This window comes from Mustela nivalis, assembly GCF_964662115.1.
Source record: "Mustela nivalis genome assembly, chromosome: 9".
NCBI lineage: Eukaryota > Metazoa > Chordata > Mammalia > Carnivora > Mustelidae > Mustela > Mustela nivalis.
The window spans coordinates 113448223-113467953 of record NC_139028.1 but is presented as its reverse complement, the minus strand read 5'-3'; positions in this window follow the sequence as shown (position 1 = coordinate 113467953).

The window sequence follows — 19731 nt, the reverse complement described above, 5'->3', positions numbered from 1 at the left end:
GAATTATTAACTGTGACAGGGATTGGAGTACCAAGGGATTGGCCGGTAAGGAGTAAAGAGGGCTCTTGGGGCGCCTGGGTGGCTCAGTGGGTTAAAGCCTCTGCCTTCGGCTCAGGTCATGGTCCCAGGGTCCTGGGATCAAGCCCCCGCACCGAGCTCTCTGCTCAGCGGGGAGCCTGCTTCCCTTCCTCTCTCTGTCTACTTGTAATCTCTGTCAAATAAACAAATAAAATCTTGAAGAAGAAGAAGAAGAAGAGGAGGAGGAGGAAGAAGAAATAATAAAAATAGTAAAGAGGGGTCTAAAAAGAATATCGGAATAGCAGATGTAAGGAGCATCCTCCATCCCCAGGGCTGAGATAGAGCACTACCCCACTACCACATCCCCCCCCAACCCCGCCCTCGCCAAGGACCTCCATCCAGCCCAGGGTCTGAGCTCCAGACCTGGCTGGAAAGGGAACGGCTGTAACTCATTGGATAGTAGAGACGTTGCTAAAGTCCCACGCAGGTCCCGTGGAACTTGCTGGAACGTCATGCTTTAAGGAGCTGGGGAAGAGGCACTCCGCTGATCCCAGGATGGGCCTGGGGGAAGAGGCTGATGGTAGGTGCTGCAGGCTTCCTGCGCGGAAGGAGCTTGTACCCGTGGCCCGAGCTGAGCTGCAGAAGCTGGACCTGCCGCAAGGGCCAGAGAGAAGCTCATCACTACCAGAAACCAAATCCTCTGCCGCAAGAAATGGCTGCCGGCGCCCTCTACCGGCAAAGTTTAACGTTGTTCCAAGTGGCTAAGGAAAATATTTAAAGGGCCCAGATCCATTTTTCACAGAGCAGACAAATACAACGAATTTGGAGCTGAGAGGCAATAACTAACTGGCACAGAACAGGGGTTCCATGTTCACAGATAAGGAAATGGAGGCCGCAGAGAGGGGAAGCCGCACAAGCAGTCCGAGGATTTGCTTTGCTCTACAAAGCGTTTAGAAAGCAGGTTGCAACATCCTTGCTTCATCATCGTGGTGCTAAGTTCACTGACCATGAACGTGCACAGACACACTCTCCAGCCTGGAGAAATACTCACCACTTGCCAGTGGTTCCCTCCAGGGCGTGCAGATTACAGGGGATTCTCCCTGCTATATTATTAGGTTGAACAGTAAGAAATCGCTGTTTGTAGGTCAAAAAATAGTAAAATATTGAAATTTCATACAACTCAGCATAGTACTTTTTAAAGATTTTTATTTATTCGTTTGACAGAGAGAGTGACACAAGCAGGGGGAGCAGCAGGCAGAGGGAGAGGGAGAAGCAGGCTCCAAGCTGAGCAGGGGGAGGGACCTGGGGCTCGATCCCAGGACCCTAGGATCATGACCAGACCTGGAGGCAGATGCTTAACCAACTGAGCCACCCAGGAGCCCCTCAGCATAGTATTTCTGTGATGTGATGTTTGAAGTTTTTATGAGTGTGAATTACTTTTATAAACAGAAAATTATATATATACACATATGCACGCATATACTTACACATACACACATAAATATACATAGTAAACATATGTATGTGCTTTGGAAAGTCCTTCCACTGTCTTGCCTGCAGTGGCATCTTTCCTTTCAATAAAATAGAAACTTTAAGCTTAGCTAAAAGGGACCCAAAGACTTCAGGGGAAAATAATTTGTTGTTCAACCTACTGAGTGGTTTCAAGAGCTACTGGCTAATGGTTCAAGCTTTATTTCTTTTCTTTTCTTTTCTTTTTTCTTTTCTTTGTTAAGCAGGTCCCTTGCCCAGCATGGAGCCCAGTGCAGGGTTGAAACTCACAATCCTGAGATCAAGACCTGAGCGGAGACCAAGAGCTGGACACTCAACTGACTGAGCCGCCCCAGGCGCGCCAGCCTTTATTTCTCAACAACTTTCCGTGTGGGGAACTTGTCATTTGTGTTCTTCCTACTTCTTTTACGATAGTTAAGTCATGAAACAGAAAAACTGCTGTTAAACAATGGTGGGTCTTATGTGACAGTTAATCACATTTCATTTTTTTTTAAGATTTTATTTATTTATTTGACAGAGAGAGATCACGAGTAGGCAGAGAGGCAGGCAGAGAGAGAGAGAGGAGGAAGCAGGCTCCCGCTGAGCAGAGAGCCCGATGCGGAACTCGATCCCAGGACCCCAAGATCATGACCCGAGCCGAAGGCAGCGGCTTAACCCACTGAACCACCCAGGCGCCCCATCACATTTCATTTTAGAAAATATTTAAATTGTGGGTGCCTGGGTAGTTAGTGCGTTAAGCCTCTGCCTTCGGCTCAGGTCATGATCCCAGGGTCCTGGGATCGAGCCCCACCATCAGGCTTTCTGCTCGACCAGGAGCCTGTTTCTCCCTCTCCCTCTGCCTGCCTCTCTGCCTACTTGTGATCTCTCTCTCCCCCCACCTCCCCGGTCAAATAAATAAATAAATAAATAAAATCTTTTAAAAAACGAGAATAAAGGATTTAAATTGTGCTTTGTTCTAAGTCTAAAATATTGACAATTGGGGTACCTGGTGGTTCAGCCAGTTAAGCTGCTTTCAGCTCAGGTCATGATCCCAGGCTTCTGAGATCCAGCCCCCAGGCTCCCTGCTCATGGTGGAGGGGAGGGGGGAGACTGCTTCTCCCTCTCCATTTCCTGCTCCCCCTCTTCATGCTCCCTCATTCTCTGTCTGTCTCAAATAAATAAAATCTAAAATTTTAAAAACTCAAATATTGAGAATTAAAGAAGACACTTCATTGTCTGCAAAAACAATAACTTTAAGGCAAAAGTTACTTTGCCTCCACACTAAGGCCTTCCCCCAAAATGGTTATGGGGGGTTTGTTTTTGTTTTGGCAAACATGACACTCAATGTAGAAGCTTCTCCCGGATCTTTCCTGTTGTGTTAAGCAGAATAATGACCCCAGCCCTCCCCCAAATGACCATATCTCAATCCACAAAACCTGTGACTGTTACATGAAAAAAGGGAACAAAGGATGCAAATAGGATTAAGTTTACTAATAGGCTGAGTTTAAGACAGATTGTCCTAGATTATCCGGCTGGGCCCGGTTTAATTAGAAGAGTCCTTGAAAATGAAAGAGACCAAACACAGCAGAAGATACATTCTTCTCAAATATACATGGAATGGCGTTCAGGATAAGCCACTTGGCAAGCCAAAAACTAAACCTCAGTAAATATAAAAGTACAGAAGTAGGGGTGCCTGGGTGGCTCAGAGGGTTAAGCCTCTGCCTTCGGCTCAGGTCATGATCTCAGGGTCCTGGGATCGAGCCCCGGATCAGCCTCTCTGCTCAGCAGGGAGTCTGCTCCCCCACCCCACCCCCGCCTGCTGCTCTGCCTACTTGTGATCTCTGTGAAATAAATAAATAAAATCTTAAAAAAAGGGGGGGGGGAATACTATAAGTAGTTGAACACTGATAAACTAGGTAACTTAGATAAAAGGGACACCTTCCTAGAAAGATACAAACTACCAAAACTGACTCAAGAAGAAACAGACCATCTGGATACGTCTCTAACACATAACGAGATTGAATTAGTAATCAGTAACACCACCCACAGAGTCCTGGCCCAGAAGACTTCAGTGGTGACTGCCACCAAACGTTTAAAGAAGAAATAATACCAGTTTTTCACAAATATTTCCACAAAATAGAAGAGGAGGGAACACTTCCCAACCCATTATATCAGGCCAATATTACCCTCTACCAAAATCAGACAAAGCTATAAACTTTCACGGGCGCCTGAGTGGCTGAGTTGGTTAAGCGACTGCCTTGAGCTCAGGTCATGATCCTGAAGTCCCACCATCGAGTCCCGCATCGGACTCGCGGCTTGGCGGGGAGCCTGCTTCTCCCTCTGACCCTCCCCATCTCGTGCTTTCTCTCTCTCTCTTTCTCAAATAAATAAAATCTTAAAAAAAAAAAAAAAAAACTGGGACGCCTGGGTGGCTCAGTTGGTTAAGCGGCTGCCTTCGGCTCGGGTCATGATCCCAGCATCCTGGGATCGAGTCCTACATCGGGATCCTTGCTCTGCGGGGAGCCTGCTTCTCCCTCTGACTCTGCCTGCCACTCTGTCTGCCTGTGCTTGCTGTCTCTCTCTCTGACAAATAAATAAATAAAATCTTTAAAAACAAAACAAAACAAAACAAAACTATGAACTTTCACAAGAAAACTATAAACTAAAATGTCTATGAATATGAATGCAAAAATCGCCAAATCAGTAAGCCAAATCTAGCAGCATTAAAAAGACCATGACCAAGTAGGATTTATCCTAAGGATGCAAAGTCGGTTTAACATGTGATAATTAATGTAATATGTAATATAAAAACACCGTGCCAGTACAATACTCATATTAATAGAATAAAAAACAAACACATGATCATCTCGATAAATGCAGAAAAAGCATTTGACAAAATCCAACACACTTTTATAATAAAAATTCTCAACAGGGACGCCTGGTGGATCAGTCGGTTGTGCATCTGCCTTTGGCTCAAGTTGTAACCCCCGGTTCCTGGGATTGAGTCCCACGTTGGGCTCCTTGGTCACTGGGGAGCGTGTTTCTCCCTCTGCCTGCCACCCCCTCCCCAACTTGTGCTCACTCTCTCTCTGAGATAAATCAATCAATCAATAAAATCTTTTTTAAAAATTAAAAATAATAAAAATTTAAAAAGCTCTCAACACACAGGAATAGAATGCAACTTCCTTGCCCTGAAGAGGGCGTCTATGAAAAACTCACAGCTGGTATCACACTTAAGGTGAAAGATTGAATACTTTCCTTGTAAGGTCAGGAACAAAACAAAGATGTCCACTTCACCACCTCCATTCAACATTGTACTAGAGATTCGGGTCAGGGAAATTAGCCAGAAGAAAAAAAAACATCTATATTGGAAAGGAAGAAGTAAAGCTCTATTTGCAGAAGACATGATCTTGTATATAAAAAAAAGCTAAGGGGGGGGGGGCACCTGGGTGGCTCAGTGGGTTAAAGTTTCTGCCTAGGGCTCAGGTCCTGATGCCAGGGTCCTGGGATCGAGCCCCACATAGGGCTCTCTGCTCAGCAGGGAGCCTGCTTCCCTTCCTCTCTCTCTCTGTGCCTGCCTTTCTCTGTCAAATAAATAAACAAAATCTTTAAAAAAAAATTTTTTTTTAAGAAATTAAGAAAACAATTCCTTCGGCTCAGGTCATGATCCCAAGGTCCTGGGATTGAGCCCCGCATAAGGCTCCTGCTCAGCAAGGAGTCTGCTTTTCCTCTCTCTCTGGTGTTCCCCCTGCTTGTGCTCTCTCTGTCTCTGTCTCTCTCTAATGAATGAATAAACTCTTTCAAAAAGAAAGAAAGATAATAGAAAAGAGGCACCTAGGTGGCTCAGTTGGTTGCGCTCACGTCATCATCCCAGGGTCCTGGGATCGAGCCCTGCATCAGGCTCCCTGCTCGGTTGGAAGCCTGCTTCTCCCTCTCCTTCTCCCACTGCTTGTGTTCCCTCTCTCGCTGTGTCTCTCTCTCTCTGTGTCAAATAAATAAATAAAAATAAAAGAAAACAATTCCATTTACAATAGCATCAAAAGAATAATATATTTGGGAATAAATTTGACAAAAGAAATACAAAATTTATACTCCAAAAAGTACAAAAACATTGTTGCGTGACACTGAAGAGTGTCTAAGTCAAAGGGAAGACATCCGACACTGACAGATCCCGAGAACCTGATATGAAGATGGTGATATTCCCCCAAATGGATCTATAGATCAATACAATCTTTATCAAAATTCCAGCTGGCTCTTTTGTAGAAATTGATAAGCTGGTTTTTAAATTCACATGGAAGGGTCGCCTGTGTGTCTCAGTCGATTAAGCGCCTGCCTTTGACTTGGGTTATGATCCGGGGTCTTGAGATCAAACCCCACATTGGGCTCCTGCTCAGGCGAGAGTCCGCTTCTCCCTCTGCCCCTTCCCCTCTTCATGTTCTCTTTCTCTCAAATAAATGAATGAAATCTTACAACTTAAAAAATAATAATAATAATAAACATAGAGAAACAGAACAGAATTAAGAGTTCTAAAATATCTCGACTCTGATAGTAATTACGTGGGGACATACATTTGTCAGAACCCATTTACCTGTCCACTAAAAAGCTGTAAATTCTGTTCCATATAAATTATACCTGGTGGGGTGGCTGGGTGGCTCAGTTGGTTAAGCAACTGCCTTTCGCTCAGGTCATGATCTCAGGGTCCTGGGTTCGAGCCCCACATTGCGCTCCCTGCTCAGCGGGGAGCCTGCTTCCCGTCTCCCTCTGCCTGCCTCTCTGCCTGCAAATAAATAAATAAAATCTTTTTTAAAAAAATAAATAAATTATACCTGGTTAGAATTTTTTTTATTTTAAGAAACACGCTTCCTGACTCAAAGAGTCAAGCCAAAGTACAGTGGAACCTTGACAAAGTACACACCTAGTGCGGACCAGGGGACCCACAGGCAGCCGGATCTACTCGGCCCAGAGGATCTACTCGCAGCAGACTGTGGTGTCTGACAATGTGCCAGCTTCTCTGCTTCTGGATTTCCTGATGACGCTTGTCTGTAGAGAACAATCTTTCCCAACCAATGATTCCCGCGGGGAGAAGGGGAAGGCACCCTTGGTTTGAGATGGGGAAGATGGAGGCAGGAGGTGGACAGATATTCAAGGCCCCTTGGTCCGATTATGATGGTTAACAGCCTGGAAGAAGACAGGGGCCATTGAGGCAGGGGCACAGAGTGCACATTAGAAACATCCATCAGGCTGCATCCTGGGGAAAAGACTGGAAGGAATAAAAGAATCTCCTAGAGCGCTGTCAGGAGGGGTTGTGGTGGTCCAGTGAGGGGAGCTGGGGTTGGGCCTGGGCGGGGGTAGTGGGCAGTGCAGAACCTGGGGTGGAGAGGCAGGAATGAAAACAGAGGGTAGGGGGCGCCTGGGTGGCTCAGTGGGTTAAAGCCTCTGCCTTCGGCTCAGGTCATGTTCCCAGCGTCCTGGAATCGAGCCCTGCATCGGGCTCTCTGCTCTGCGGGGAGCCTGCTTCCTCCTCTCTCTCTGCCTGCCTCTCTGCCTACTTGTAATCTCTGTCAAATAAAATAAAATCTTTAAAAAAGAAAAAAAAAGAAAAGAAAAAGAAAACAGAGGGTAGAATACATGTTTCTCATACAGGCTCCAAGGATTGACCCCTCAGAAACCCTCACTGAAAGAATTTCCAGAAGATACGTGTGCCTTATGAGCAAGGGCCTTGAGCCCACAAGGAAGGAAGATGATTCAAAGGGACCAGAGCAGAGAAAGGGACCAGAGAGGGTCAGGCGGAAAGGACAATGATTAGCACTCATGTGGGGAGGACATGGGAAGACAAGGCGGTTGCTGGGTCCTCAGCAATAGCAGTCAGGGACGTGCTGGGGTTCTTGTGCTTGGCGAAGGGTACAGAGCCCTCAGATAGCTGTGGTTCTCAGTGCCCTGCTTCCAAACACAAGGGGATATCGAAAGATTAGAAACAGTGTGAGTTTCAAAGCCATGAAAAGAGACCAAGGAATCAAGAGGAGGTGAAGGTAGGGGTTGGGGGAAGGAGGCAGAGCCGGAGCTGGAGGGACCTACAGCTCAGCCGGCGGGGAGCAGCTCAGGACGGAGTGAGGGTGTGACCCCACAGCCGGACAGCCTTCTGGGCTCATGCTGTGCCCCTCCCTTGGGGTGATCTGCCCCGGACGTGTGAGCCCTAATATTTCACTAGGGGCCGGATGTGTGCAGAGAGTGTGTGTGGGCGCGTGGCTTCAAGTCTCCGGCGCAGACTCTCGGTGATCCGTGTGCTACTGCCATGAGAGAAGGAGCAGGTGCGGGATGTGACCGTCCAGCGGGGTGACCCGTGCTAACGCTTGGGTGGGAAACCGGAACACAGGTGTCCGGGAGGCTCCGAGATGGGGGTGGGCGCGCGCAGGGGGATGGGAGACGCGAGGGCCGGGGACCCGCAGGAAAGTTTTCATCACCGGGGGAGCCTCTGAGCTGGACCTGGAAGGAGGAGAGGGAGTTACACGCCCGGAGAAGCAGGGCCGAAAAGATACCAGAAGGGGGGAAAGGCACGAGGGAAGGCCAGACAGGGGTCGGGGGGGGGGGGGGGGCTACGTGCGGGGAGAAAATGGTTCTTCCAGGGGGCAGGAAGGGACTGCGGGGTAAGCCGGGACGCGGGTCGGAGGCTGGACGGAGGCGGGTACGTCCAGCACCGACGGAATCGCGACGGGCCCCTAGCAGCGTCAGTGACAGTGGGCGAGCAGGGAGCGCGGCGCGGTCTCCGTAGCCTGGTGGGTCTGGAAGACACCCCGCGGGGGAGATGCGAGGGCCGCAGCCTGGTGCCCGCTCCCAGACCCACGGCGGAGCTGAGCGAGAGGCAGGAGGCGGGATGGGCCGTGGGACCCGGGACGAGATCCCAGGGAGAGAACCGGAACAGGTGTGGGGAGGAGGGCACCCACCTGGAGGTGTCCGGTCCCGAACCGAAATGGGGGTTCGACACTCTCCAAGGGGGACACATCACACGCCCAGGCTTCCGGCAGAGGGAGAGAGGGGGAGGTCCAATGGCCCTGCTTTGCCTACCTCCCAAGGCTCCATCCCCAGCCCTGCTTTCTTTCCTTCTGGGGGCGGTGACCGCGAACAGTCCCTGTCAGCTGGCCGTCCTCGGGGTGCTGGCTGCACGAGGGCACAGCCCTTGACGGCTGGTTCCTCGCAGTGTCTCCAGGCCTAGGACGGGGCCTGGCTCCCAGCCGGCTGGGAAGGGCTGACTGTGTGCGTGAAGGAGGAAACTCACGCAACTGCCCTCATCAGGCGGGAGGAAGAGAAGCGGAGCCCGAAGCCAACTGAACTGCACAGAGAAGCCAGAAAGCTCTCTCTGCCCCCCCCCCCCGCACGTGTCCTCAAGGGACCCCCCTCTGACGTCACAGGCAGGGCGATCCCTGGTAGCTGGACCCCAGCTCACCCCCTCTGACCACCCGGACCCAGTCTTCCCCCGGACATCCCCAGGCCCCTCGGACGGAACCGTCTAGCAACACTTGCCTCCTTGTCATCACCCGCCCCAGAACCTCCCCTCCTGCCCCGTTCTGTCCCTCTCGTGGCCAACACATCTGTCCCCAGAAACCAGGACCCTCAAAACCGCTGTGCCCCTCAGTCCCAGCCTAAGCATCTCACTCCCTCAACGCCCTGGTCCACAGACCTCCAGTCTCTGCTCACTGACCTTGAGGCCAGAATCGTGTTCCATCATCTGTTCCCCAGGGCAAAGCCCGAACTTCTCGGGCCTTCCAGGGCCTTAACCACCAGCTTTCCACCAGCCACTCCAGCTTCTCCCTCTCCCCTACCTCCAGACTCCCCCACGAGCCACACTGGGTTGCCAGTGCCCTGCATTTTCCTACCCTAGAGCACCGGGCTCCTCTTCTCTGTCCAACCGGCAAACTCCTATTCATTCTTTGAGGCCCTGCCCACATGCCCCTGCCCTTCTCCAGCCCTCCCTGAATTCTTCTGGATGAGAGCACCGCCTCTGTGCTCTCCGGGGAGCCCTGGGTATGTGATACACATAGCCTGTTCTTCGTGACAGCATCCTGGGTTAGTTATTACGGCCATTTGACAGGAGAATAAAACAAGGCTTAAAGGGGGTAAGTAACTTTCCCAAGTGTGCACAGCCAGTGGGTTCAGGAATCAGGACTGGAGCTGGAGTTTCACACTGCTGTGTGGAGGTGTACCATCTTTTCTTTTCTTGATTTTATTTCTTTATTTCAGAAAGAGAGCACGAGTGAGGGAGGGGCAGAGGGAGAAGCAGAATCCCCAGTGAGCAGGGAGCCTGATACAGGGCTCAATCCCAGGACCCCGAGATCATGACCCGAACCAAAGGCAGACGCCTAACTGACTGAGCCACCTAGGCTCCCCTCGTCATTTCTTTAAATTGCTCTGCTTCAAGACTTGGAGCTGCAGGGAGCGCCTGGGTGGCTCAGTGGGTTAAGCCTCTGCCTTTGGTTCAGGTCATGAGCTCAGGGTCCTGGGATCGAGCCCTGCATCGGGCTCTCTGCTTGGTGGGGAGTCTCCTCCCCCGCCTCTGCCTGCCTCTCTGCCTACCTGTGATCTCTCTCTCTTTCTGTCAAATGAATAAAATCTTTAGGAAAAAAAAAAAAAAGTTCCCCTTGTATGTGCATATCTTTCCTTTTACAGCTTTATTTGTTACAACAAAGTATCTGAAGTGTATAATTTGATGAGTTTTGACATCAGCGCACATCTATGAAACTAACGCCACAATCAAGGCAACCAGCACGTTCATGGCCGGAAAGCTCTCCTTGTGCCCCTCGGCAACTCCTGATCTGCTGTTATTTCAGGGTTAGTTTTTATTTTTTGAGAATTTTAAGTAAATGGAGCAAGACTGCATTTTATTTGTTTGTTTGTTTGTTTAGACGGTGCACGGGTGGGGAGGAGCAGAGGGAGAGGGAGAGAATCCCAAGTAGACGCCATCCCGAGTGTGCAGACCCCAATGCAGGGCTCGATCCCCCCGAGCCAAAAATCAAGAGTTGGACACCCAACTGACTGAGCCACCAGATGCTCCCAGAGTGTATGGATTTTCTAAAAACTGGCTTTTGGGGGCACTTGGGTGGCTCAGTCGGTTGAGCTTCTGCCTTTGGCTCAGGTCGTGATCCCGGAATTCCAGGATGCAGCCCCGCATCGGACTCCCTGCTTAATGGAGAGCCTGCTTTTCCCTCTCCCCTTCACCCAGCTCATGCTTGCTCACTCTTTTTCTCTCTCTAATAAATAAAATCTTTTTTTTTTTTAAACTGGCTTTTCTCTCTCAACAGAGTTATTTTGAAATTCCTTTGTGTTATTGTGTAAATAAACGGGTCAAGTAAGATTTAAGACTTCTACTCTTTAAAGACAAAAAATAAAAAGGCAAAGCACATAGAGGGAGAAATATATTTAAAACATACATAGACAAAGGACTCATATCTAGTATGTGTAGAAGCTCTTACAACTCAACAATAAAAAGATAAACAACCTAGTAACTACTTTGGCAAAAAAAACCCTGAATACTTAACCAAAAAAGATGTATAATTGGAAAGTAAGCACATGAAAAGATGCTTAACATCATTAGTCATTACAAAAATGCAATTTGGGCACCTGGATGCTCAGCGGGTTAAAGCCTCTGCCTTCGGCTGGGGTCATGATCCCAGGGTCCTGGGATCGAGCCCCGCATCCATCGGGCTCTCTGCTCAGCAGGGAGCCTGCTTCCTCCTCTCTCTCTGCCTGCCTCTCTGCCTACTTGTGATCTCTGTCTGTCAAATAAATAAATAAGATCTTTTTAAAAAAGAAAGAAAAATGCAATTTAAGTTCACCTGGGTGGCTCAGTTGGTTGGGCACCTGCCTTTGGCTGAGGTCCTGATCTCAGGGTCCTGGGATGGAGTCCCATGTCGGGCTCCTTGCTGAGCAGGGAGTCTGCTTCTTTCTCCCTCTGCCCCTCCCTCCTTCTCTCTCTCCCTCTCTCTTTCAAATAAATAAAACCTTTTTTAAAATTCCTGCATACACCTATCATACAACAACATACCAAGAAAAAGGAAAGCATATATCCACACAGACTTGTATACAAATGCTTACAGAAGCTTGATTCCTAATTTCAAAAAAGTGGTAATAACTCAAATATCCATACAATGGAATACTACTCCATTAAGCAATAAAAATGTTTGTTGAACACACACACAAGTGTTAGGAAGTATTTCAAGGACAGTGTCTGCAATGCTACACTCATCCACTAGATGGCAGCAAGAGCCCACTCACTTCCAGTTCCATGACTTGGCATTAACCCCATTTAACTGGTGGGAAAACAAAGGACTGGGGAGGGCAGGTGACAAGTTTGCCTTCCTGCCAGAGTCAGGACCCAGGATTTGGCCTCCACTTTCTGGACTTTCTGGGCTTCTGCATCGACAACCCATAGAGATACTCCCACACCTGGGTCAGCAGACCGGTCCCCCTCCCCTGCTCTACCCCCCACCCCAAGAGCTCTCTCTCCTAACCATCACCCCTGTAGTGAAGTCAGAAATCTGCTGCCTGCATCCTACCAGCTAGCACTGGGCCTGGGAGGCCTGAGGGGAAGATTGTGAGGGTGAGAAATGTAAGGGCTACCCCTTGAACTCAGGTGGGTTCTAGCCCGTAACAGGATTGCCAAGATGATGAAATCCAAAACACCTGGTAGGAGACTCCTTGGTACAGCTGGATCTAAATGCCTGCGGTTTGCCTGTGATCATGACCCAGCCCCTTAACTTGGACGCAACCTTTCAGGGAACATCATGTTGGCCTCTGCATATTCGTTTCGTGCTCAGAGAGGGTAAGAAGGGGCTTCTGGGCAGCTTTTCTACCTTCCTGTCACTGACTCTGGTCTTTACATTACCAGTCTTGGCCAATTTAAAACCTGCCCAGCACCAGGAACCACGTGGCCGCTAGCAACTGCCTACGAGGCGTCTTACTACTTTGCTCTCCAGTAAAGTCTTGTGCTTCCGGGGAGACTTTCAACTCTGGAAGAACACGGAAGACCTTTCTCCCAACATTAACACAGCAGTTCAGGGGCACCTGGGTGGCTCAGTGGGTTAAAGCCTCTGCCTTCGGCTCAGGTCATGATCCCAGGGTCCTGGGATCAAGCCCCACATCAGGCTCTCTGCTCAACAGTGAGCCTGCTTCCTCTTCTCTCTCTGCTTGCCTCTCTGCCTACTTGTGATCTCTTGTCTGTCAAATAAATAAAATCTTTAAAAAAAAAAAAAAAAGACAGCAGAAGAGGGACTTAATCAGGCTCAGCCTCTCCCTATCCCCGGCCTGTTAGATCACTTAAGGGAAGAGAAAGCCCCTCCACCGGCACAGGATGGGCAGGGCGGGGGCTGTGTGCTGCTGATCCACCTGGACCGTGGTTTCATGGCAGACGTTCATGAGCCGAAGAAACAGTTGAAGTGTTGGGAGACAGACCAGGGATAGCGCCACTGCTTTGGCAGAGACCCAAAGCCTGCTTCTCTGTAACACCTTCCTGAATTTTAACGGAGGAAAAAAAGTGCTAAGAGCTGTTCACTGAAGTGCCTGCGCTGGGCTAACTGTGGCCCTCAGGTGTCCGGCTGGGAGGGCTCTGCTGGGTGTGGCACCTTGTTCCGATGGGCTCCCCCCCCCCCCCCCCCCCGCCTAGGTCTGGCTGGGTGGAATTGGGCTGGTTGGGGGTACAAGCAGGGCCACTTCAGGGATTACCTGCCAGCTAAGACCAGTATCGCATTGCAGGCCCGTGTGTGCACTGCCCGCCAAGTGTGCACGCACACTTCTCAACCTAGCTGCCACGGAGGGCATCCGAAACATCCACACGACAGGACCACAGGACCAGCTTGTTTCCCGAACTGGGAACAGGTTTTGTGATCAGGGGTAACCCAAGAACCACCATACAGACCTTGTTTTACTGGGACCAAGTGCCCCTAGGCCTGCAAGGACTTTCTCGGAAGCAACGGGGTCTCTGGGGTGCTCGTACCCCGGCCCAACTCGGCAACTGCTCAGTACACAGCAGATCACTTCCTCTGTGCAGGAAGTCCCCAGTCCCTAAAGTTCTGACACTGTACCACTTCCCAAGTTCCTCTTGCCGATGTCATGTTAACTAGCTAGGAGGTGCAGAACCAGTCTGCCCCCTACCGCAAAACACCCCGCCTTCCCTCAGCTACTCATGGACAGAAGTTTGGTTTATATACAAAAAGAATCACACCAATGAAGAAATTTAATTTTACTTTTATTAACATGAAATTTTAAAGTTTGCAATAGCAAGGCTTCTCCAAACACTAGATGCGCGAGGACTACCTGAAAATTAAGAAACAAGCAGTTCTCATTAGGTTCCCACATAAATACAAATGGATTTAGGTTTCCGACTTCAGCGATGTTCTTTTCCACCTGCCCCCAAACCCCAAAGCCAAGCACCTCAAGAGAAGAGGGAAACGAAGAGGCCTGAAGACAAGATTAGTCAAGCAAAGACACCGCAGGGATTTGAACCCCGTCCTGGAAATCAGGAGTGCCAACCACCAGCATCTTTTGCTTTTTTTTTTTAAAGCTAAGAAAAGGCCAAAAAGCAAAACCTGAGAAAACAAAATTTTGTTTTCTCAGGAAAAGAAAAACCTTTACGACCCTACTGAAGAACACTGGAGAATCTGCTTCAGCTAAGATGCTAGCTTGGCCAAGTCTGTTATGTTCACCTGAAAAAGTCTTAGCAGAGAATTTTTGCAATCCCACCCCAACAGTCCTCCACACTCTAATGCCTACTTCTTCCGTTTTTACGGTGTTACTTTCCCACCCAGCATCACAGTCTCCAAACGTCATTTCTCCACTTACTGGCTTAGGTGTTTTAATCACAGGATAATGGTGTCATGTATTTAATCATAAAGGTTTTAGTTGTGGTTTTAATAACCATTTACAGGCAAATTCACGGCCTTTCTAGTACTGCGACCCACCAGAAGACCTCAGCAGCACGGTTACCTGGAAACCGATTACGGATCATACCCTCAAGGATCCAAGCTACCGGCAGCATCGAGGTGAGGGGTGAAGGGTCTGCGCTAGGCCAAAGGCAGGGAGTGGCGATGTGGCAGAGAAGTCACTTGAGGGGAGACCTTGCATTTACCAGGCTTCTGGAAAAGCTAGGGAGAAGTGGTTGCCCGCTTTCCCCGTTTCCCTCCCCTGCGACCATCACTTGAGGTCTGCGCTGTTCGAAGAGCTGCTGTAAAAGCAGCGTAATTGAAGGGCAGGACAAACAAGCCCAGGGGTACAGAAGGTACTCGAAACACCCCTTCAGATGCTCCAACCCCCGAAGAGAGCCTCAGTGCATGTCTGCCAAGGCTGTTGAGGCAAGTCCTCATTTCTAACAGAAGATGGGGTTTATAAGGCCGACACCACTTTTATTGACCTTAGTGTAATAGCGCTTTGTTGTCTCTCTTGCCACAGGAAGGCTCCGTGGTTGTCCTACTTTAAGCCTTCGGGTGCCTTTAGGGAGGGGTACCTGAAAAATCTTAAAAAAAGGCTTAGCGCCCACCTCACCCCTCCACCCCCAGGCCAACAAACAGCTTGCTCACATGCTATTTATTCCAGCATAAAGCCGAAAGTCTATTTAACACTTAATTATTTATTCGTAATGGATCTGACTTGGTATGTAAATATAGAAAAAAACTTGTTCACCTGTTGTCCTCATTTTGTCCACTGGTGAATTCAACTGGAAGCTCCTTCTATAGTCTGAAGAATACATCTGAAAGAACTAGTGGTTCCCAATCCCCACATTTACAATGGAATGTTTATTTAAATAAGTAAGCTATTTTTTTTCCTTACTGGTCTGGCTTCTCTGGCCCTTCGCATACGTCTGCTGTTCTGAATGTTCCTGTGTATAAGAATTAAGACCAAGGGAGGGGAGAGAAAAAACCCACACAAAGACAATGCACTAAGACCACTGAACTGATAAACATTTCCACTTGCCAGTTACATTTCTCGAAGACTGTTGCTTGTTTGGAATTTAGTCTTGTCACTGATTTTAAGGTTCCATCTGGAAAAGACTAAAGGCTTCAGTGCCCTCCCCACCCCCCTACCAGAAGTGAACAAAAAGCATTTTACCTAAAAAGCACAGCAAAAGGTATTTGGCTTCAATCACAAACACGAATGCTTAAAGCTGCAGAAATTTCCTCAACACTCAGCCTTTATCACTCAGCTGGATTTTCCTTCAACAATCACTACTCCAAGCATTGGGGGAACAACTTTTAATCATACTCCAGTCGCTTCACAATGCATTCTAATAGCAGCAGATCAGAACAGTACTGCGTTACTTGCCAACAGAACAGACAGACCTGAGGTCAAGACAACTGCATTCTCTGTGCGGTCTGTAAAAAAAAAGCTAAAACAAGTAAGCCCCCCCCCTCCTCCCTTCCCTCCAAAATCAGGTGGAAAAGTTTACTTGAGTTGTATGCTGATACAATGCAAGGTCTCACACACTCACTAGGAGAACAGAAGGCAGAGCCAAGCGCTTATATGCAAGTCAAAGTCCTGAACAGCTTCATGATGGATGAAATGAAGCCTCTGCAAAGGAAAATTCTTTAAAAACCAACATGCCCCCCACCAGTACCTACAGGAAAGGCCAGCTGTGTATAAACACTGGCTTAACACCAGCTGAGATTATTAGCATTTAAAGTTAACATGCAAACTCTGGATATGTGGACAGTATACTTACTACTCTACCACTGTGAACTGAGAGATCCCTAACTTTCTGGAAATAGTGTTAGGTGCAGTTACCTGTTATTCTGATCATTATCTCCCACCTGTCTAAGAGGTATTTTATTCTTTTATTTAGAGGGCCTCTACTGCCATGTGCCTGGAATTATTAAATGCTCATCACTTTACGAAGGATAAAAGATTTTTCCTGCCTTAAAGTTAAATTCGTTCTTCCGCTCATTCCTGATCTTGTCCATTAAAGAGTGTTCGCAGACAAAGTTTCTGAAAGATTAGAGAAGAATCCCCCCAAGATTGCCCAACACTAACTACAAACAAACAAACACTTTAAATGAGGAGACCGCTTTCTAAAAACATACATTCTCTATATTAAAATGTTTTTATTTTGCATGATTTAAGGTTTTCTGCACAACGTACATAACGACACATTTAAATTTTAGCAAGCTTAACAACATCAGATTTTTAGCAGCACAGTATGCTAGCCTTTTGTAGGACTTAATGCTCAACAAATTTAATTTTATAAACGTATTAAGGCACTACTTTTCAAGGCTTTTAACGATTACTTGCCCGAGTGAGGGGGGCTATCCCATCGTGGAAGCCACAGGTCGAAGTCCTGCTTAATGTTCAAGGCTAGGTGGGAAAAGCCCTCATAATCCTGGAATCCCTTAGGAAAGGGTCAGGAAAACCACCACATTCAATACTGAAGACCTCCACAGCTCTTAAGAATAAATACTTATTCCTAACATGCAATACTGCATATTCAAGTTAAACTTATCTGTTAACAGCTGCCTGCTGTTTTCTGCTCCCAGATGAAATGAAGCAACTCTTCTGATAACGAAGAGAAACCTGTCTGAGGCAAACGAAAGATTGGCAAACAGCACAGCCTCCTTTCAATCCACTTGATCCCACTCTGAATTATTTCAGCTTCTTTTATTCCAGGATTTATTTTCGTTTCATTTCATTTCATTCTGCTTTTGTAAAAGCAGTATTTTGAGATGGACATTTGATCTTCGTTGTTTTTCTCATAATTCATTTTATTATTTCTCATCATTTCTTTTTTTGTGGGTATAGCTTGATAGGCCATTAACTTTTTAAATGGTAGATTCCATTAACTTTATTTTTTCTTTTTTTTCCATTAACTTTAAATTGGTAGTTTCATTTTTTGTTTGTTTTTTTTTTTTGCATATGCAGACAATTGCGTTCATCAGTAGTAAGGATCTCAGGGTTATGCTTTTTCCCCCATGGAGGTATGAAATATAATCTTTTCTGCCTTTACTTATCATTCACCAAGGAGCTGATTGATCCCTCTCCATCTAGGCCATCATACTGCCAGGCTGGTTATGACTCAGAAGTTGTTATCTGAAAAAAGTCTACAGAAAAAAAAAGGTTTCCCCTCCCTCATCCACAAAGCCCCACCCTCTTTTTCAGAAATTAAACAATTTACATACAGTAATTTTGAAGCATACCTTAACATCTTGTTTGCAGTTATACAAAGGAAAAATACTTTTCCTACACTAAAAAAAAACACACTTGCTTATACACAACTGAAAATAGAATCTTACTTGAGAATATAAAAGCTACCATCAGAAGAAATCCCTTCAGGATCATTAAGCCACTTCCTTTGCTCTGAAGCTCCTATAGTAGTATTAAGTTATATTAAATCACCTGAAAAAAATTCCAAAAGAGAACCGCACACTACCATATCCAAACAACTTTAGCCATTTTTTTAAAAATTCCCAAAATATTCCCTAAGTCAGCCAGTGGGCTAAACCAACCCCAAGTCCTCCTTACTGTTCTTCCCCCAGGCCCTACACTCTGAACCCAGTGGATCTTCATGAACTTCCCCAGCTGCCCAATTTAAAAAATTGGGGGGGAACAAAAACTAGAGGATTGGGAGTTACTTGCCAACTTGGAAGTTGAGATTTCTTTAGTTTTTCCATCCTAAGTATTTAAGTTCTCTGGCATGAGTTATCTGAAATCATAAACTAAACAATTACCTAACCCCCACCCTCCCAAATCCCAACCATTAACAGGCCACTGCCAACTGCCAAAATTCTCCCCTCCCCTTTAATAAAATTGTAAAGGTCACGTTACTTGAAAACTTAACTTCAACATTTGGCCTAGTCAAGCTCTTCTGAAGTGCTCCTGAGAAGACTGATTATGAACCAAAGCTGCACTGTGCTGTACCATTTCAGCTTCAACTGGAAATACTCTTCCAAGGAAAAAAGCAGCTCCAATCCCTGAAGGTGTTCGTGCCAACAGCATAGCAGTATAATCCTCCTCTACCCCAGTTTGTCAATAGTACTAGAGCATCTGTGGAAAATCTTAGAAAGAAAAATTTCTCCCCCACCCTCTTCCCTGGAAAGGCCACCCCAAAATAATGTAACAAATTTAAGGGGTTACATATTAAAATTCTGATAAAGGGGTGGAAAAAAAAGTAACTACCAGCCATTTCTCCAATGGACAGCTCCGCCACAGAACTGAAATGAGAGCTGCTCGTGCTCTAGTTTCTAGAAACTGTAAACCTGTGGTGTTCTGATTATCCTGATACTGGATTTTCTTTTTTTCTGTTACCTTGAGTCACTTGCCTTTGGGACTCTAGACAGACCTAAGGGGAAAAGAACTCAAACATATTTTGCCCCCCCCCATGCCCACACACAAAAAAAACTTTTCCCCCCATAATTACACACCCAAACTCCGCATTTAGTAAACTTCACAGGGTAAGGAAGAAATAGGTCATCTAGTCATCACACTGAAAGGCTTCACACCCCAAGCTACAAGTAAAAACTCAAAAACTTGTCTCGTTTTTCATGTTGGTTAAGACAAAAAACTTGCCATCTACCATTCCTCCGGGCCAGGAGTCTGCCCTCATAAGCTTCAGACAAGATGAGAAAACAAGCCTGAAAAAAAGAGAAACCTGCAACACCCGACCGGCCTACACCCCACCGACCCTCAGCGCTTCGGGCCGCAACTCCCCGTTACCGTCAAGGCGAAGGAAAGGTTACCACACTGCGGATCCAAAACCCCGCGAGCCGACCTCTCGGGTTTTCCCCACACCACTGGCTCTCCCTGCGGCCGGGCGCCCCGGGCGCGGCGCTGGGACGCGCTAGCTAGCCTCCTCCTCGGCCTGCCGCCGCCCCGCGGGCTCCTCGCCTAGCTCCACCTCCGCACGGGCCGGGCTCCGTCTGTCTTCCTAGCTTCCTTCCTTCCTTCCTTCCTTCACCAAACCGCACCGGCTCCCGGACTCCGCTTTCCTTCCTATCTTCACCACGAACTGCTGAACTGCTGCTCGCTGCTCAGTCCTAGCTTCACCAGCACCGGCGCCCGGATCCGGTCTGCCGCTCCTCTCTTCCTAGATCACTGCTTCCACGTCTGCGCAGTCCCTGGGTCCGCTGCCAATTTACGCTAGTCCTCGGCATTGAGACCATCTCAGCTCAAGTCCAATGGGGAAATGTTAAGCTGCTGGTTACTCTTGATCTTGAATTAACTTGTTATGAACCTTTAAATTCGCCAGGACACTAAACG